Source organism: Podarcis melisellensis (assembly GCF_964234715.1).
Source record: "Podarcis melisellensis genome assembly, chromosome: 1".
NCBI lineage: Eukaryota > Metazoa > Chordata > Lepidosauria > Squamata > Lacertidae > Podarcis > Podarcis melisellensis.
Window position 1 is genome coordinate 17,685,500 of NC_138528.1, and position 21,782 is coordinate 17,707,281.

General features: G+C 43.7%; 1 protein-coding gene across 10 annotated transcripts in view; it reads left to right on the forward strand.

Moving 5' to 3' along the window:
• Positions 1-21,782, forward strand: part of BCL11B (BCL11 transcription factor B) — a 163,994-nt gene that overhangs the window by 29,573 nt on the left and 112,639 nt on the right. The window lies entirely within an intron of this gene.

Below are 21,782 nucleotides of genomic sequence, written 5' to 3' on the forward strand. Positions count from 1 at the left end.
TCTTACTGTCCAGACTTAAGTCCCACAATTATTATTTCTTGCTCTGCATGTCCTATTTCTGCTGACTTCATATTTTTTATCTTGTGCTATTCCATCTCCCCTCAAATTTCTGTGTTGTCTTCTATGTTTATTTTGAGATTCCCATTCTCATTCTTTACAACAAAGAACATTACATAACAATAACCTTATTGCATAAGACCGAAAGTCCATCTCGGCTCAGTGTAGCTATTGTGGCTAAAACCTGCTGATAGACTTATCCATGGCTTGTCTTAATTCCTTTATAAATTGTCACCACCATCACTCACTGTGTCTTCGCCCTGTTCCCCATTTCACTTTTCCTAAAATGAGCATTCTCCTCTGCAACTGGCTCTACTCATTCCTTTCTTTGGGCACATCCCTACCGTAGTTCTAAAACTGAATTGACAGTAATTCCAACTCCCTGGTACCCCTGGGAACTGCGAATTCGGGGGGGGGGGCCTTGGGATCTCCTGCGGAAAGTTGTCAGCACCCTTGCCAAGCTACGGCTCTCAGGAATCTTTAGGAGCATCCATGTCCACTAGATTTGTATGTGTCTTAAATGTTTGTAGAGGTAAGCCTTGACTCCCATCAACCTTGACCAGCATGGCTAATGGTAAGGGTTGATGGGAGCTGTAGCCCATCAAGATTTGGAGGACCACAGATTCCCCATCCTTGCTTTGTCTTCTGCTATATTGCTGCTCATGCCTGATGCAGCCATCCTCTCTCTTCCTTCCTCCCAGTTATCCTTTTCCCTTGGAATCCTTTCTCAAAACCCACATCTCCTGACCGGCTTTCCTTACAGCCTCATTTAAGGCCTAGCTTACTGCTGCCATGTGGTGTCATTTAAAGCAGTGTCTTGTTACATGAGTTACACCGCCCTGTTGCAAATATTGGGAAAGAGAGGTTTATAGTGACAGGCCAAAAAAATTCCCAGTCTGCATAGTGAGTTTCATTGCTGCAGAATAAAAACAACAACAACAAGATCAGGAGTAGGGAACCTGTGGCCCTCCAGGTGTTGCTGGACTACAACTCCCATGATTCCTCATGCTGGCTGGGACTGATGGGAGTTGAAGTTTAACAACATCTGGAGGGCCACAGGTTCCCCATCACTGAGTTAGGTGTAGCCGCTGGAAATGGTTTCCATGTGATGTTGGTAGTATGTCAGCCCGCTGTAGGGTAGTGGATAAGAAATTTCTGGATGAAATGTATTTTTTTGGCAGCAAACCAGTTTTTTTTACCTCAGCTCCTTCTCTGTAACAAAACAATGCTGGCCTGCCCTATAGGGCTGTTTTACTGAGATAAATGTATATGAAACACTTTCTAAAATTCTGTATGCCTGCTATGTACTTTTATTCTGGGCAATCTGTCATTCATAACCCATCTTTTTCCTAGTTACTGAACCATTTCTTACCAATCTTCCTACCCAGACAGAATAGTAGCATGGTACAGAGGGACTCCCCCCCCCTTGTTTGTTATCAGTGTTTTAACTTTGGGGATGCAACGAAATTGTTCCCCACCCTAGTTTCATATCTTATTTTGCTTTTTTTAAAAAAAAGATAATTATTTGTTGTAATGTACCTAGAGAACTTCAGGATGTGTGGCGATGCATGAATGCTATAAATAAACAAATTCCAATTCAGACTTCAAGTGGGCAACAGTATGTTTGAGTGCTCCCTAGTATAAAATAACTCACTGTACATATGTTCAGGAAAAGGATTCTAGTTCAACCTTCTTCCTCACATGTGAGCACAGGGAATTTTTAATATGAGGGAGCATTTTAAAAAATGCAAAAGTTGCATCATGTGATTGCCCTGACCACGCATTTTGGCGCTTATAGCATGGAAATTATTGTATCATGTATATGTGTTCGGTACAGCTCCTGTACAACTATTAACCAGCAACGGCAGTAACAGAGTAGCAGAGCAATGCTCCTAGACTTTCAAACGTTGCTCAAACTTGTAGTGCGAATTCATTAGGCAGCAGTGTTAATTGCTGCAAAGGTTGCAGAAGATATTACACGAAGCCCACTTCATTATTATTATTATTATTATTATTATTATTATTATTATTATTATTATTTATTCAGCCCACCGAAGCAGCATTCTGGACTTCACGTGTACTAGAACTTGATATACATGGTGGGAGAAGAAAGGGAGATTGGCCGGGGTGAGGGGGAAGAGCGAGCATGACTCGCTGTCAAATGGAGGATTAAACTGCAACCCCTGCTCTACGAGTGCTCGTTTTGGCCTTTTAAATGGTAAAACTGCCAGTGAGAGGAACGAAATAACTCGCGTGTGCTGGGAGCTAGAGATAAACACTGCTGCAGGTTGCTGTGAAAAGAAGCCATTTGATATATTTAGAATTGTTATTTTTCCTCCAAATTAAGATTAGTTAAAATCCATGTGTGTTGCGTGAGTGATTGTTAACTCAATGGCATGGATTATCCTTTCCTCACATCATGACAGCTAATTATTATTGCTGTCTACCCAGAGACATTCACTTACACTGTGTACCATTATGGATCCGGGCACCCCATATTAACATTTAGGAGTCAGACAAGCCACGGTGGCATCTTAAGTGGGAGAGGAGAAGGAGGCAGGGAAGGCGTTCTGCTACTTGGCGGTGAAAAGAGCCCTTGTCTGAGGGCCTGTTATGCCAGGCAGGTTTGGAGCAGGTGGTCAAAGAAGAAGCGCCGAGCTGGCAGCCAGAGTTGGAAATCGGTCAGTGTTGACAGGTTTCTCCATTTGTCTGGGGGCTAAGCTATTGACAAGAGTCGAACAAAAGTCGGGAGTTGTTCCAGAACCAAGGGACAAAGTCAGGCATTCAAGCCCAAGGAGCACACCAAGATAAACGTGAACTAGGAAGACCATCGTTGCTTAAGCAAAATCCCAGGAAGTCCTTTATAGCTCTTCCCACTTAGAAGGGCCCAATCAATGGTCAGACTGGGTGGGCAGGGCCACGCCAGAGCCTAGATTACTTTGCTTTTCTCAAATGTGTTATGATGCTGACCTAATAATGCATTACCTCAAGACTCCTTATAACAGGCTTCCTCAACCTCGGCCCTCTAGATGTTTTTTGGCCTACAACTCCCATGATCCCTAGCTAGCAGGACCAGTGGTCAGGGATGATGGGAATTGTAGTCTCAAAACATCTGGAGGGCCGAGGTTGAGGAAGCCTGCCTTATAGCAACCCTGTAAGGCAGGGAAAGGGGATCCCTGGCTCTCTGTTGTTGCACTCCAGTCCCAGCCAGCATGGCCAGTGGTCAGGGATGATGGGGGTTGTAGTCCATTATCACCCAATGTGCGATTGGCTCCCCACCCCTGCCGTAAAGCATGCCAGTATTATTATTTATTATGGCTATTATTTCTTATTATCCCTATATTGTAGTTGTGAGTGTGAATGTTGAAGGAGGGGGTCTGAGGCTAAAAAATAATGGCTGGCTTCAAGTCATATAACAAATAAATTGTTCCGGAAAGATTTGAACAGAGCCCTACCTGCTTCATAATGCAGTCTCCTAGCCTCTGTGAACATTAGCTTTCACACACACACACACACACACACACACACACACTCTCACATACACCCCTGCCCCTAAATGGACAAATAGGTGTAAACAGAACTGAAGCAATAACCCTCCTTTGCCACAGAACAAGTTTTTGGATTGGTATCTGAACACAGTGCCACGTTAACGGCCCTCCTTTTTAAAAGTTTAGGTCTCTTTACTGGTTGTGTGTTCATAGCAAAAAACTATATTAATTATGTGTTCATGGTAGAAAAGTATACTAACCACAGGTGGGTGAAAGGTGCACTATTGCATGTGTGTAACTCCTGATTTGATTATTTCTTCAGCCTGTGGTAAAAAAGAACCAGGGTTGATTGCTAACAGATCTTATCCTCCACAACTCCTAGCAAGGAGAATCAAACCACCAGGAGTATCTCCTGTGCAAATCTCATTGATAGCAGGGAAATGGTTGGGAACAGCCATAGCTTAGTGGGAGAATATCTGCCAAGTTCAACCTCCGGCATCTCCAAGCAGGGCTGGTAGAGAGCCCATTTTGAAATCCTAGAGAGTCTAGAGACAGTGCTGAGATAGATGGACGAATCGTGTGAATTGATATAAGGCAGCTTCCTGTATTCCAATATGGTTTGGGAGCACATCTGCCTCTGGCCAGCTCTTTGTGGACAATGAAATTTTATATTATAATTGGTGTATCCTGGAACATATGTCTTACAGTGTATTAGACAGAACAAACATGTTTTTAGTCATTGTGGTCTTATCTGGTGAAGGTGAAAAAAAAGATGTCATGCCAAAAAAAAAGCGCATCGAGCTTTATTCTGTCTAGCAGAATAAATGGTTGTGGAAAATGTACGTGGCCATTAATTAATTCCTCCCTTTTGCAGTATGCAGCAGGCTTAACTAACTACTTTGTTATAAACAATTAAGGTGACCAATGTATTAAGGATGCACACAGAGTGTGTCAGTTGTAGTTTATTTATTTCTTGACTACATTTATATTTCACCTTTCCTCAAAGGAGCTCAAGGAAATGTGCACATGGTTTTCTCCCTTCCCCTCCATTTTTATCTTCAGAATAACTCTGTGAGGTAAGTTAGGCTGAGAGATATTGACTGGCCCAAGATCGCCCAGTGAACTTCAGGGCTGAGTGGGGATCTGAGCCTATGTCTTCCTGGTCCTAGTCCAACACTCTTGATCACACCCCAGTTTATGTAGTCCTTATCTACTGCACTTGTATCCTTGTCTCGTGGCACCATTGTCACCTAATTCTGCAGACACCACCTGAACTTAAGTGGCATCATTACAGTTGTCGCCTTTTGACATGCAGACAGTCCTTCCAGGAATGGGAACACCCAAAGACTTCTTCTTTTAAACTTTTGTTGTTGTTGCAAACCAGAACATTTATAAAGAATAAAATAACAAAAAAATAGAATGTTGCAGTAAACCATGTGATATGATATGAGTTGCATGAACAACAAAGCTTGTTTGTGCTGTCGGCAATAAAAATGGGGAGGGGGAAAGACAAAGATAAGAGCGTTTATCAATGTTACATAGCCAAGTTAAGGTCAATAAGTCGTTCTAGAAAGAGTGATGTGTAAGAAGCGGTCTGGGTTCTCCCGGATTCAGATTAATAAAAGTCAGAAAGTGCAACCAGTCGTCTGCAAATGTATCTCAGTTGGTTTTTCCTTTAGATAATTTACTTTGCTTTGTCACTTCCATCAGCCAGCACTGATTGCCACTTCCTGTCATACTGGGACGTCCAAAAAAACTACCCAGGCCAGACTTGCACCCCATCCACACATAAGCAGCAAGTCTTCTCTTGAAGCACTTTCACTAGATTATTGTTCAAATGTACAGTCTCTCCCCCCCCCCCCTTGTTTTCCCTTTCTGTTTTTCAATGATGAAGTTCAGGTGAAACCTGTTCTTCCTGTTTGTAGCTGAAGATGGCAGTGCACAGTGCTTCAGCAAAGCTTCCTGTGAAGTCACCAGGCCACTTCCTCCTTTTTTTCTGGAGCACTTTTTCAGTGTGTGTGTGTGTGCGCGCGTGCGTGCATGCTTTAAAAATAAAGGAACAGATTAATGCAACTTTTTTGTATTTGTATTTTTTTTGTATCTGTCACAGGCATTCTGATTGTGGGATGAATCCACTTATGGATAAATACATCCTGTAATTTCTCTTCTTTGGCATTGTGTTAATTTACTTTGCAGCTTGGAATCTTTTTGAGTAAAAGAGGGGGAAAAAGAGAGGCGGTCCGGGTGGGGAATCATAGTCTGTTTCTCCAGCATTAGACCATACATTTCCCGTAAGTTTCCCCTCCCAAAAGAGTTACAACAAGTTATTTCACACATGCTCACAGAGAAGGGGAACACTTTCTTCAGCTAGACTACCATTTCTCCCAAACATTGTGTTTGGACAGCTTGGTGTGCTGACGCTAGATTGCAACTGATAGTGCATTGCTAAAGGTGAATAAGGTACTTTGTTTCCACACAGCATTTTTTTTTGGGGGGGGGGGAATTCATGCATCAGACAAATAAGGCTGTTCTGTGACAACCTTAGGAAAGGTTCTGGAGGCCATCAGGTAGCGTGAGGTATTGATGGGGCTGGATCCCACCTTAGCTTGTGGAAATCACTATACATGTTGGTGTAGAAAAGGGAACAAGGGTGCAACCATGGTGGGTAACTTGATGAAGAAGTAAGCTCAGAGTGTAGCAGCTGTGAAAAACCTTAGTAAAGGGTTTGAAGATAAAATTGCCAATATTACGATGCTGGAATGCAAATCTGTAGTGAGACCACACTTAGAATACAAAAGGGATGTTGCACAGCTGGAAAGGGTTCAGAAAAGGAACAACTCCCCTTTGAGGAAAGGTTACCTCATTTGGGGCTTTTTAGGTTTTTTTAAGTGAGCAAGGGATTGCGTTGTAGATGACTTTAAAATGAAGCATAGTGAAGAGAAAGTGGACAGAGACCTCATCATAGCTTTCAGGGTCATGCAATAGATTTGGAAGACAGAGGACAGGGAAAAAAATAGAAGTACTTTTTTCACACGATCCATAGATAAATTATGGAATTTGCTGTGGTAAAATGACCATCAACCTAGGTGGCTTAAAAAGGGAATAAACAAATTAATGGAGTGTAAGTGGGTGGCAGCATGCCTTGGAATACCATTTGCTGGGAATCGCAAGCGGGAACAGAGTATGGTTGCACTCATGCCTTGCTTATGGTCTTCCCATAGGCACTTAGCTGACCACTGTGAGATCAGGATGCTGGACTAAGGTGGGCCTTTGGCTTCACCCAGCAGAGCCGTTCTTAATCTTATGCTGCAACTCATTTATGCTGTTGGCCATTCCTCTTTCAAGGTGAAGGCTGTTTTGCTGGCCTACATTTCCTGCGGTTTTCTTTCGTTTTGGGAAGCTGCAGCTTAACGTTAATTCGAGTTCTGGTCTTCCCTGAAAATGTGGTGAACTGAAGAGGAGCAAATCCATTGGTGCTTTCCTCTTGCAGGCATTGGGTGTGGTTTGTCATTGGACATCTGGTCCAGACTTAACCTGTGGCCCATGGGAAGCCTTGCTGGTGGATTCTGTGGATGGAGGGACAAACCTGGTTATGTGAAACCCAGGTAGCATTTCCTGGCATTTGTTTTAATTTGGCCATAATGGTAACTAGATTAATGTTGGCATTTACTTTCTCTGTAATGAGACTTCACAGTTATTTAAACTTCAAAGTGCCTGGAAAGACTCAGTTCTGTTCTGGCCTTTTGTTCTGCTGCAACAAAAAGCAGCTACAATTGTTGTTCTCATTTTAGCCTACGGGTGCTTCCAGACAGGAGCTTTATATTGCAAGTGGGATTGGCACATTAGCTTCCACACGTTCTGTTTGTTCACTCATGGATGTTAGTTGCTGTTCTGTTGTTTGCTGCCCACACCAGAGGGAGGACCTTGACAGGTTGTATCTGGGTTGCTCCTTCCTTCCTTCCTTCCTTCCTTCCTTCCTTCCTTCCTTCCTTCCTTCCTTCCTTCCTTCCTTCCTCCCTTCCTCCCTTCCTCCCTTCCTCCCTTCCTCCCTCCCTCCCTCCCTCCCTCCCTTCCTCCCTTCCTCCCTTCCTCCCTTCCTCCCTTCCTCCCTTCCTCCCTTCCTCCCTTCCTCCCTTCCTCCCTTCCTCCCTCTCCCCTCCCCTCCCTTCCCTTCCCTTCCCTTCCCTTCCCTTCAACCACTCCTTGCCTGTCCTTTACTACCTTTTACTATTCTGCCTGTTTTCACTCAAACTTATCCAGCCTGTCTGGATGCATCTTAAGTAACTGCAGAAGCAAAACAACTTTTGCAGAGGGACTCCCCTTCTCTCTTCTTTCCGCGTGTGTCCTGTACCATCCCCATATCTGCCCCAGAGGGTTGAGGGACAAATGCAGGAGGCTTGCAAGATGAGGAGAGGGGTGCAAGAAGTCCTCGCCGTGATGGGACATTAGCCTTGGTGCTATGTTGAATTCCACCCATCGCAACGATAGGAGGCACCCTTCTAATCTGGGGTTGGGGAGATATCTCCCATGATGTAGTTGAAATGTTCTTGATGGGTCATCTCGGTAAACAGATTGGGAAAGGTCAGTGATACGTCATTCCTGGCTTCTTGTCCACTCCTGTTTGTTTTTGCCCTTTTGTTTTGGTTGTTGGATACTTGGGCCTGTGTTGCTAGCTATGCTAGTGCAATGGCACAACTTTGGGATTTGTGCAACACCTTTGCCATATCAGTGCAACTGGAGAATGCTTGGGAGGGTAGCCTTGGGATGATTTCCAAATGACTTCATGTGAGAATTACCGGTCTCATATTTCAGTAGCACACTGATTGTTGTCTCCAGTGCAGGCCTATTGAAGCCAGAAAAGAGATGCAAGCCTTGAAGACTACAGATTGCTGTGACTCAGCCAAGCAAGTGAATCATGCTAAACACAGCACCAGGAATACAATGCAAAATAGTAGCAAGCAGATTAAAAGTAGAGAAATGCAATTCATGCGTCTGACCTCTTTTGTTTGCACTAATCTTAATAGGAACAGCCCATGCAATTCACGCTTTATATGCTTAACTGCAGACAGCTGCTTATACATTCAAAACTAGTAGCTGTTTGTTACAACTGGAAAAGACCCAGGCGATAGCTTATGCTGTTTGTCTCTGGACAAAACATACTGGACATAATAGAGGAGATTTGCAATAACATTCAAATGGCAGGGCTGGTATAAACATTAAATAAAGCGATCTATAGTGTAGAGACCCAGCAAAATGGAGTCTCCTACTGCAGTCAGAGGATGGGATAGTGGCTTGACAAATATACCCACCTTATCTATCAACCTTCTACAGTATTCCACCCTTGCCCCAAAGAACCAAGACTGGCATACTACTGGTGCAAACCACTGATAGCATGCCTGATCCTATCCCGTTACCCATACTGGTTGCTTTCAAAGCACCTGCAACGCTGATTGATTGGGCTATATTCAACTCTTAGTATTACTTGAGAGGGGGACCCATTAAGATTCACTAACTTAGGCCCATTAATTTCAGTGGGTTTACTCCAAGTAGAACTTGATTGAATGGAAGCCATTGCGTGGTTCTGTCGAATGGTCTTGCGAGGCTGTGCTTTGGGTATAGAGGATGCCTGACTTGAGGCTGCATTTGGTCTGTGCTGGGGGTGGGGGGAAGGTAGACCAGGTATTTCTAAAACAAAAGGTTGTGCTGAGGAGCTGTAGCTCAGAGCTAGAGCATGTCCAGTTTAATGAGTATTGGGTACCAGGGCAAGAAGATGCCTCTGTCAGGCTTCCATAGGAGTGTTGACTAGACAGGTCTGTGTCTTGAGCAGTACTGGCACTTCCAATAGTTTGGAGGCTACCTCAGGAGACAGATGCTGGCCGGTAGGACCAGTGACAAGTATTGATTGATTGATTGCCTTCTATACAATTGTCTGAAGGTGATGTACAATAAAAAGAGCAGAAGCAGTAAAACAAACAAACAAACAAACAAACAAACAAACAAACAAACAGATGCATTTAAAACTAAACTAAACCATACATAATAGACATTCATAGGAAGGACCCATTTATCCAGCTAGGAAGAAGAATGTCTTCCAGTGGTTACTGGAAAGGGGCAGATAGTGTTGGCTGCATCGAAGTAAGATTCAGTTATCAGTCTGGTGGTTTCAGCACATGGAATAGGTGGAGGGGGCATTATTTTGCCCTGCGTCTCAGGTAGCAACGTGACTTGGGCCAGTCCTGGATCGGAGTTATTTCTGAGGCTGTTCCAGTCGCTTTCTCATCAAGTGGTGCAACCTCCATATATCCAATTTGTCAGGAAACCTTCGGGAAGAGCAAAACGGCTGTGTACTCTTAAGGATTGGCTTATGGCAATCAAATATGTGACTACGCAAAAGCTTTTTGGTTGCATGCACAAGATTGGTTGCATTCGTTTTAGGAATTTAGGAATCTGCTTTATATCAATCAAAGTTTGCATCCAGTAGAGTTTGTGGTGGAAGTAGGGGAGACAATTTCTGCCAATTTCACCTTCCCCTTCAGCCTCCCGAATGTTCTGTTGTGTTGACTCCTGGTTTTCAGGGGGGGGGGAAAGGGGCCGCAGAATGGGGGGCAATCAGCAAAAGTCACCTTCCCCTTCTGCCAAAGAAAATGTTCCATGAATAAAAACTCGAGTTCCGTGCCATTGTGTGTGTGTGCATGCACATGAGAGAGATCGTACAGGTTCCCTGTGCAAGAACGGCATATATTGACAGGTTGAGTTTTATTCGATGCAGAGATTGTGGTAAAAATAGGTGCAAGGCAATAACTGCCCAATTTGCTAGCCATTTTCCTCCTGCTCTTAGAAATAAAGTGTGGGGAGGTAAACTTTGAGATGGACAGTAATTATTAAAAACAAAAGGGAAAGGGGAAAAACAAAAGCTGTGGCATTTGTTAGAATGTAAGTAATAGGAAGAGAGAAATACCAGCTACTTCACAGTTAGTGGAGTATTGATTGTAGGAGACATGTCATGCGAGTCCGCTAGGGAATTTGAGGTCGCATGGGAAAGTGGTTGAAAAGAACAGAACATCAGCCTTCCCCCCCCCTCCCGCCCACCCCCCGCCCAACTTCCATCAGAAAAGCCAAGCCCGTGAGTACAAATTATTTGACAGCTGGAGGCTTGTGGATGATCAATAAAAGTCACTCTGACTTGGCTTTATCATATATAAATAAATAAACAGGACAGAAAACTCCTTCTACACCCCCCCCCCAAAACCCTTCAGCCTCTGCTACACTGCAAGAAGAGGGTGCCGCGACATCACTGGAGTTAAGTCTAGCATCATCTATTTCCAGTGATTGTTTTGAATTCTCGGCCTGCATTTGAACCTGTGTTGCACAAATGCTCATTGACCAAGTGAGCTGTGACACAGTGGGTTCTGTCCCCCCCAACAATTTTCTTTTCTTCTTCTCCAGGGGCTTCTGAGATAGGAACAATTGTGTGTCGTAGTTCGAAGCGCGTTGTTGTGTGTTTGTGTGTGAGATACATGCACACAATAAAGTGATAATGTTTTTTTGTTCTAGAGTGGCTCAAATTCGTGTGTCGTGACCTATAACTGAGAAGGGCCCTTGCCTTGAGCCTTGGCTTTTCATACTGCCTCCAGTGAGGGGGTGCAGGAGGTTCGGGGCTAAGAGCAGCATGCATGTACAGTCATGCAAGGGGAAGAAGGTATGGGAGGAGGAAAAGACCCCCTACCTAAATATCAAGTCTATGTGAAATTGTGTTGCTTAATTATTGAGCCACACTGGAAGTCCCAGCTTGCCACAGCTTTGGAGAACATGTCTTGTCAACTTCAGCCAAAACATCTCCCAGGAAAAATATATATCTTCAAACACTTCTCCCCCCCCCCCTTCCCCACAAGTGCAAAATAAGATAAAATACAGTAATAAGAAAAATCCCAAAACCACAACGACTACCAAAAGTAGCACTCTTGATATGGTTTGTAGTCATCTTATACACACACACACACACATATTTAGTGGGTGGGATATCTTGGGATTTAGTATCTAAGCTAAGGAGCTAAGCCGGAAATCCCAGCAATGTAATGAAAACAAAACGGACTTTTCACTCGCGCTGTGGCATTCTGGCAGTCAGAGTGCTTTCGTGTGCCAATGTTTTCATTGTAGGTTTTCTCGAGAGAAGTAGTGGAAACGAATCGTTAACCCCTTAACTGGAATAAATGCCTGTAGCAGCAACAGCAGCACAGGAGGCGGCAGCAACAAAGTGGTTTCTGCCTCTCCCAAGCTCTGTTGGAGGGCTGAGAGCAGTGGATGAGGACGTAGAGGAAGGTAGATGCTTTCTGTCAACAAGTTGGGTGAATCAGTGACAAGTGCAAAGCAGCTGCTTTCCCTTTTGTCCTCCCGTCCCTTCCACCTGACTGTTTCATTCATGCCTTTTTTGTGTGTGTATAGTACTAATATTTTATATATGTTAGTCTATAAAAAAAGTATTTATGATATAGAGTCATGTGAGCATGAAATGTAGCGTTTGCACTAACAGGAAATAACGATTTTAAAAGCCTCGCCGATATCAGTCATATATGTATGCACAAAATAAATTCTTTTTTTAAAGAAAAGCACCACTATGGAAGATCTTTGTTTCTTGGGGGTAGGGGAAAGGGGCTAAATGTTAGGCTAATTAAGTGGTCCTTGCATAACTGTTTACATGTGGGGAAAAAAGGCTGGGCCCCCTCCTGCCTCTCTGTAGATTGTGCTGTGATTTTATTCTTGATATTTTCCTTTCACCTTTTGATCGTGGCCATTGCTTAACAATTTAAGCCTCCTCCCCCCCTCCCCACCATTAGGATCTTTTATCTGCATTTATGCTTGCAAAACTGGATGGCGCATCAGGCCCTTTACTAGAGAGCGCCTTAATCTAGGCTTTAGAAATTTGCAAAGCAATTAAAATCATTCAGCATCTCCCTTTTTGGTGTCCCGCAAGCCTGTGTCTTCCCGTCTGGGTTTACCAGTCTCAATCTTTGGAATTTCAGTGCCATGCATAATTTAGGCATAATTGCGCAGCTGCTACGAGAGGCCATGCCTCCCTAGCTGACCTTGGTCAGCATGCCTGCTCCTTGAATAGATGCTCTGCCTTCTTTCTTTCCACTTTGACAGCTCCCTCCCTCCTCTTCAACCCCCCCCCCCCGCACACACACGTCTCCTTGGCCCTTTCTTTCTTATTTGTTTTTTTTAAAAAAAAAAAACCTGTGGTGGTTTCGGTAGAGGATTTGTACATCACTGTGTCCCCAAAATTGCTACACAAACAATTAAACCCATGAATTTAGCAAGGATAAATATCAGTAACGGACAATATACCTCTTCTAACGTTGGCAGTAATTATCTCAGCCGTCCTCACACAACAACCCTGTGACGCTTATGTGGATCAGCAAACGCATATTTTCCATCAGGACACAGTTGAAGTTGGGAGTTCAAGGTTGGGAATCTGGGCTCTCAAGGTGTTGTTGGACTACGACTCCCATCATCCCTGACGGGAGTGTGTTTTCGGAAGCACGTCATGTATAATTTTCTGTTTTGGGGCATCTGGTTTTGCGTGGCTTCCGCAACCAGGCAACTCCTTTTTTGTGAGTTTGAGGGGGGGGGGACCCTTGTAGAGTGCTCACACCTGCCACTGTGATGGAGGGGTGGCATGTTTGCCCCCATGCTTGGAGACTTGCAAAGTTTTGAGTGTCTACACCAGGCCTTGTTCCTTTATGGTGCCACAGGTCTCTTTTATCATACAAGGTAGGTAGTTAACTATTGCATTTACAGCATATTCGTGCTGTGTTAATAACATTCAGAATAAAAATACATCTCTGGGGAACAGAGGTGAACAGTTTCTTTATTTTCACCTAGGGCATGGAAAGCATCGCGGAGGGGCAGACAAGAGTGAATAACATTTTATGAAGTAATAAATAACTTATCTGCATTTGCTGCCATTGTTCCTTTTCCTAAGTGACCACACAAAAGGAAAAGGGGAAAAAAAGAGCAAATACAAGCAGGGTTTAAAGGTGCCTTGTCCTCCTTTATAAAGACGTTTATTATTATTTCCAACATCATCCTGGAGCCTGATGCTGTAAACGTGTCTGTTTGAACTCTTGGCTTGGAGGTGGGGTCTGAAATCTTAGACGCAAGAGCTGCTGCTTATTCTGTACAGACAAAGTCCAGGCTAGAGGACTTGCAGGGAATGAAAACAGCCCTCGAATTGTTTCATTTTGCATTTAAGTCTCTCATTCCCCCCCCCCCAACTCACCCCGTCTCCCCCAATTAATTTTCACCTGGCTTCCTACTGTTGTTTGCTGGAGAGGCCTGTTATTAGCTTGTTAAAAACAAAACAAGAGACTTGAAATCGAAGGGAAGTTTCCCCGAGTAGGAAGGTTTCCTATTCCACACCCCCCCCTTCCTTCTCCCACCCTCTCTCTTCCAGTTCGGGTAGCTAGTTTTGGCTTAGTGCCAACCTGTCTCTCAACAGGAACAGAACATTTCCAAGCTGAAATTTATAGAGCAGGGTCCAGGTTCCTAGGCTGGAGCCTGCCACCAGACCCAGCCTCTTTTGTTACTGATTAATGCTGCAAGCTGGTTTGCTCACCCCTGTCTTCTCTCCCCAGCACTGCCTCCTTTCCTAATAAGATTTTCTTCTGCTGCAAGTTCTGTTTCTCTTACTTCCTTGCCTGTTTCTCTCCCTCTCCCTCCACCTCCTCCTCTTTTGCCCCAACAAGAATATCTTCTTCCCCTTTTCTGCCACTTGAGGGCTGAAGTCTTTCTTGCACCAATTCTTTATTTCTTGCTCAGTGCCTGTCACACTGCTTGGGGTTTCCTGTTTCAACTTCGGCATCGACCAGCGAGGTCTGGGCTCCCAATGTTTTACTAAGAGGCGTTCAGTGGAACAAAATGGCTCCTTTCAGCCACACACCATGGAGAAGCCTACCCTCAAGAGGCTCAGGAGGCAAGGCAAGACCCTGCAGGCCTGTTGGTTGGAAATGTATTTTGGATGCGCATGGTCAGCCTTTTGCAAGCACCTGACATGTGCTTTGATGCAAGCTTCTGAAGCGGCTACCTCCAATTCACCTTGAATTTATGTAAATGAGGGGCACCCTTTAATGTATACCACAAGAGCTGAGGATGAAAGTAGCCTGCCTTTGCAAATCAAAGACTGGTCCATGCCCAGGTGAGTCTCACCAACACACTGTCTAGGAAATGTTGTTAACTGAAACAAGACATAGTGATAGGACTTCTGCACCTGTATAATTTTTCTTACATGACACCAGGGCGTGTTTTCCTCATCACTTAATATGGATTAATTGTATTCTTTGCAAGTTAGTAACCCTGGTCTGCTGTGAGGGATGATTTCTGTAAAGCAAGATGGATTTTTCATCAGGGTAACCCCCCCCCCCAATATATTGTTCTTCACCGTGTGTAAGGCAAATTCCACCTATGGCTGTTAGTAGAGTCCAGGGGTGCCGACCAGAATAAACTATTGGGGGGGGGGCAGATAAGCCCTGCCCCACATACAGTGGTGCCTCGCAAGACGAAATTAATCCGTTCCGTGAGGCTCTTCGTATAGCGGTTTTTTCGTCTTGCGAAGCAAGCCCATTGACAGCTTAGCGGATTAGCGCTATTAGCGGTTTAGCGGCTTTTAGCGATCAGCTGTTAAACGGCTTATCAGCGGATCAGCTGATAAGCAGCTTAGCGGCTTAGGAAAAGGGGGGGAAGGGGAAAAAACCCGCAGGAACTCGCAAGACATTTTTGTCTTGCGAAGTAAGCCCATAGGGAAATTCGTTTTGCAAAGCGCCTCCAAAACTGAAAACCCTTTTGTCTAGCGGGTTTTCCGTCTTGCGAGGCGTTCGTCTTGCGGGGCACCACTGTAATTGATCATAAGACACAGTGCACACATACCATTGGAATGGCAATGACCATCAACTTTGAGGGGGCCCGGTCCCCTCAAATATTTTATTGCGGGGTGGTGGTTGAAGGGACCTCGGCCCCTAGGAGTTGGCTCCTGTGGTAGAGTCATAAAGTGAATCTTTTTGGGTCTGCGGAACATTTTGTCGGATTCACTTGTTTAGTTGTGGCATTTGCACCCCCACCCTTTAGCTGTCTGAGGAGCTTACAAAAATCAGCACTAAGATGGCCCTTTCTGCTCTCTGGACCATAGCCTAAAAAGACATGTCACATGAGGGGAAAGAAATGGGCTGGAGGAAGGAAAAGCAAGCTCAAGTACAAGTCATTCAAATGACAGTCCTTATAAATACAGTTATAGAGGTTCTGGCAGCCTTTGTGCTTAATAAATAGCACTCGCTTCTTAGAAGTGCTCTCCCCTCGCCCCACCTGACTGGATCCAGGAGTAGAGAGCAGGAGGACAAGACAGGAGAACTGCCAGATGGTTCATAAAGCCAGCTTGATGGCATTCAAGGTCTTCACAAGAGAGGGCTTGATGGAGGTACCTTTGTTGAAGTCAGTGGCGTTCGAGACTGTTCTGCCATCCCTTGGAGCACTCCCTGCTGCCGCCACCTGCCCCGCCGCCATCTACAGGTGACAGTATACAGGCTAGGAGGACAGGTGAGCTCCTGCCACACAATTATTTCCCCAGGCAGCTGATTTGGTGGCAGAATGAATCGTGCGGCTCAGTGGTGTTTTTTTAGGCGAACTTCCCTGCTCCGGAAGTTTCTATGGTTGCAACCCTAGAACCCTGACTTCAACAACAGCTGACAAAAATAAAACTAAACAAAAAAAGGTTCCGTAAATATAAAGGCAAATGAGGAAGGAGAGCAAAAACGTTCAAATTTATTTATTTTTAATGCAGATCATGATTTGTCCATAAATATATTCAGGATTCTTTAACAGCTGCTTTGCATTTTCATATGTGAAAATAAAACGTCTAAAATAGCAAGAATGTACCTACTTCCCCCCTCCCCAGTACCATCAACTCAAATTTATTATTTTTGTGAGCTGAATCTGGACATGGCGTGCTGTGACTTCTAGATGCTTCAAGTATGTGTCAAAGAATAATGACTCACAAAAATCCACTGAAAAGAATCAAATTAGGTTGTCGGCAGTATGTGTGAAAACGATAGTTGGAGTTTTATTTCCATGGCCTTAATCCCAATATACAGATATAAATGAATAATTGAAATCCAAGTGTATTTATAGCGGACCACCCAAACGCAAGGAGAGAAATATATATATTTAACATCAGACCTAAATATAATCTGCAGGATGCCAGCAAAATTGACTATCCGCGCCTGATGCTTCAATCTGCTATGAATAGGTAAAAAAAAAAGTGGATAGGGCTAGGAGCAAGAAACATTTCGACAGGGTCACGCTGTTGCGAGTTGTGCTGTTGCACTGCCCATCTCAACATCTAGAATGACGTACTTGGGAAATCACATTAGGTGCAATCTACTTCTGTGGAGACAATTTGCTTCACAGATGAAAGAAAGTACTTCATACAGTGAGCGGCTGAGCTATGGCATTTGCTGCCACAAGAGGTAGCGATGGCCAAACAAGGCTTTAAAAGAGGATTGGACAAATTCATGGCAGATAAAGTGATCAGTGGCTGCTAACCACTATGGCAGTGTTCTACCTCCACTGTTGGAAATGTCATGCCTCAGAATATCCGTCGTTGGGAATTTCGGGTCCGGATTTGCTTTCAGGCTTCCCAGGTGACATGTGGTTGGCCGCCATGAAAACAGGATGAATTGGGCGTCATGCACCTGGCTCTTTCTTATCTTGAGACAGTTGCGGATTCATTTCCAGAGTTGCAGTGCAGCAAACATATCAACCCAAAGAATCCCCATAAGTACTATAACTGTATTAAAAGTAAAGGTAAAGGTGCCCCTGCCCGTATGGGCCAGTCTTGCCAGACTCTAGGGTTGTGCGCCCATCTCACTTAAGAGGCCGGGAGCCAGCGCTGTCCGCAGACACTTCCGGGTCATGTGGCCAGTGTGACAAGCTGCATCTGGCGAGCCAGCGCAGCACACGGAACGCCGTTTACCTTCCCGCTGGTAAGCGGTCCCTATTTATCTACTTGCACCCAGGGGTGCTTTTGAACTGCTAGGTTGGCAGGCGCTGGGACCGAACAACGGGAGCGCACCCTGCCGCGGGGATTCGAACCGCCGACCATGCGATCGGCAAGTCCTAGGCGCTGAGGTTTTACCCGCGTATTAGAAGTATTAGAAGGCGCCACCCGCGTATTAGAAGTATTAGAAGGCTCATAATTTCTTGAACGATAGATAGCCGCCATAAAAGATGGAGTTATTCAGCACCACTCGCTTAACATAGGGGGCTAGCTGGCGGCAAGGCTGGTTTAGGGGAAGTCCTCTGCAGATATGAACCGGGGGCAACTCGGCTGAAGCTATTGCACTGTGCATTCCTGCTGTAGTTCTGAATACATTGCCCATCTCTGACCCAAGCAAAGGACTGCAATAGAAACAAACCAGAAAAAGGCATGTGCTGGATTGTTAAAGCACCTTGGGGAGAAATAATGCGCTGTTTAAAAATACCCCACGTTTTATAAAATAGTGATGGAATTAAGTCCATCAAAAGGCTTTCACAATGGATCCTCTGAAAAACAAATGTTCAGGACAATTGGCTTGAAATTCAGACCTGTTTTTCATTACCATATTTCTTTTATATTAACCAGAAATAAAAACTCATGTAGATACTCACTTTGTTGTGGGAGTTTATTATCCTTTCCCTCGCTGCCACAACTCCCCCCTCCCCAACTTTTAAATAGTTATTTAAAGAACTCAAAGAGCACTTCAAGAGCCAGAAAAATAAAAAAAATAAAAACTGTATATGCCCTTACCGCAAAGCTCTTAAATTCTTGTTCAAACATTTCTCCAAAGCTGTTACTCCGGAAATAAAAAATGTGCACTGTTTGCCTATAGCAGATTCAGAGTTTACCTTTTAAAATGACACCCTCTCAAGTCTGGAGTCGGAAATGTGTTGATGTTTTTGTGGTATGCAGAAACAGGTCTGGACCAGACAGAATATATTTTAAACTAAAAGGGAACAAGTTGTTGGTTTTTTAAAAAGTGATTTGTAATCGCAGGTCTTTTCTGCATCTGTCTCTCTTGAAACATTTCCCCCCTTAATGCGTAGAAATAGCAAACATGAAGTGGCATGATTTAAAATTTTAAAAGGAAAGCTTGAGGTTTAAAAATTGTGCAAACTATTCTATAAGAGCTGTTTGTTCTATAAGCATGAGAAAGGGAAAGGTCCTAGAGATGAAAGTGTGATCTGGTCCAGACCCCAACCCAATTATCATGAGCATAAAAACTGAGCATAAATAAATTGCAGACTTTGCTTGACGATATTTCTAGGAACTTACTTTCCTGTATACAGTATATGCACCTGTTGACCAGATATTGGAATGTTTTCTGGAGCTAATCACAAGTAATGAATATCTCACCAAGGCTACTCTCAAGAACGGTGTCCTAGTGGTGTTTGTAGTTTGTTCTTTATGTGACATGTTTCCCAAGAGCTACTTGTCCCAGAGTTCTTGGGCCTAGACAGGAAGGAGGGACAGTGGGAGCCACTGTTTCTGGTAGGATTTGCAGACCTAAAATATATTCGAATTAGTGGGCTAGTGCGTTACTCTCTCATTTGTATATACCTATCATGTTTAACTGTAATTGTGTAAACTGATACTTAATATAATAAAATATATTAAATATAAGAACAATATTGTGCCCCCCCTCTCTCTGTGTGTCTAGGTACCTGAAAAGCCCTAGTGTGGGTCATAGTAAAATTCAAAAATGTACAAAAAAATGTAAATTTAAAAAATACAATTGAAACCTTTATTTCATGATTCATAGAAAGATGTGTGTGGGGTGGGTTCATGGTTGTGTATAGAAGGAGACCTGTGTTTCAAGTTTTTATTGCCCCCCAGCTCCCCCAAAATGATGTTTGGGACCTGGTAGGGACACCACTTATGTAGGCTTGCAGGTAGATTCTCAAGGAGCAGTAGGTCATCAAGATCTTATGAGATTCGTTCAGGAAATACTTCTGGTGGATTGTGTCCTGTGTCTGTAATGATCTGGTAAAGGAATCTGTTTCCTTTTAAATAATTGTTTATAATTTCCACGTTGGAAAAGCAACATGTATCTAAAACCTCAAAAGAGGAGCATCTAGGAAAAAACGCTTTCACAGCTGCCAAAGCCTGTGTGTGTTGATTCCCCGGGGTCCCATTTATAACAATCTAACAAGATAGAATCTGCCTTTGAATATCAGTAAATATGGCTAAAGATCACAAAACTGTACTCATAATTGTTCAAGTCAAAAAGGCAGAAAATGGTGTTTCGATAACATTTATGGTATAGGGTATATTTTAGATGGTTGGTGGCTGGGAGATGTCATGTTGAAACCAAACCAGTCTACATCTCTCTAAATGTACACTAGTCAATTGCAATTTTTAACCTGGTGATTTATTTTCAAATTTCAGCTTCACATTATTTTACCTTCGAAAATGTCGTATTTGGTGGCTCAGCAGCCTGACCAAAGCTGCCCAGTCATATTTTCTCTTAGTGGGGTCAGTTGGGGGGAGTTGAATTAGTGAGAAAATAAGAACTGGCTTACTCTTTGCAGTACAGCAAGCCCACAATTTACACACATTTAATTTGTGCACATTCAGCTTTACGTGCATGGCAAAAAATTCATAAAGTTAAAAAGAAGGTGGAAAGCAGGTGGGGTTCTGAGGGAAATGATTTTGGCCACCCCACCCAATGCGTATTGACTGTATGTGATTTCAGCTTCAGGTGTGATCCCCGGAAGATAACCCCCCATATAAGTTGTGAGCTTACTGTATTTACTTCCTGGCTGTTGGCTAGGGATGGGGGTAGAATTCATCTTAAATAGATTAGCACACAGAATTTGCTGGTTCTGACCCGATTGATTTTTGCTGGTATCGGATTGCCTCTTACATCAAATGCCTGCTTATGTCCAATCTTGTTATGCATTATCAGTTTGCTTTCTTTAAAAAAGCCTGCCTAAATAAATGCAAAAATGGCATATATTACATGCTTAATACATATGAAAGAGTCAGGTCCCACAGAATGCTGTATCTCAGCCAGTGGGGGGTGCAGGGGGGCCCGGCCGCACCGGGCGCAACATCTGGGGGTTAGGGTTAGGGGGCGCAAATCCACGGATTAGGGGGTGCAAAGTACTTGCCTTGCCCCGGGTGCTGACAACCCACGCTACGCCACTGATCTCCGCACACACAAGATTTTTATACATTCATAGGCATTGTATAATACCTGGTTTGGAAATCTGTAGGGTATATGTGTATAATACTTTTAATGATGCATATTATATGTGAGAATGGTCAGGGTTTTTTAGCGGACGAGTTTAATAAAACACTGTTGCAGAAAATCCCATGGCTGATGTTGTCTTTCATAGATGCCAGCCTGGCTTCTCTAAGTTTGCTAAACTTTTATTATTAGGAAGGGAGAAATAACAAGATGATACTGAAATTTCCTAGCCAGTTCTAGAACATCTTGTGCCTGGTACTAATAGGCATAACTTAAAATACAAAGCATATATTCCATTTTCCAGATGGCAGAACTTAGGCTGAGTAACTGACTTGCCCAGGGCCACCCAGAGAATTAAAAAATGATCAGGTATTTCAAACCATCCCTCAGATCCACGACGAGCTGTATTAAAAAAAAGATGGTGGACGCTATTGCACTGCATGGTGCAACAATGCAGAATATTCAGCTTGCTTGTGGAAGACTGATGTTCAGATGCTATCAGATGAACAAAGCTCATTAAATGGCCTCAGAAAAGACAGAGCCTTCATCCAGTAAAGGGGGGGGGGGATCCCTCCTTCTCCCAGTGCAGGAGAAAATCCTAAATATGCAGCTGATTGACTTACGATTGATGCTTCCTACCCTCATACTGAAGCCCATCACTTCAGCAGCAGGCCTTTACCTTTATACATAATAAAAAAACAAACCACTATTATTATTTAACACTTGCAAAGTGCCTAAAATTTTCTAAGCACTGTACGTACATTAAAAGATAAGAAGCCCCCTGGCCAGTGTAATAGACACATGACTCAAGAGAGAAAAGGAAGAAGGAAGCAAGCATTGGTTGATAGATGGGTTGGCCTCTTCCTTACACCACATGGGCACACTTACACCACAAATTTAAACCAGTTTGAAGCAGGTGTGTAATTCTCTCGGCTTACCCTCAAAGGGTTATAGTAGCATG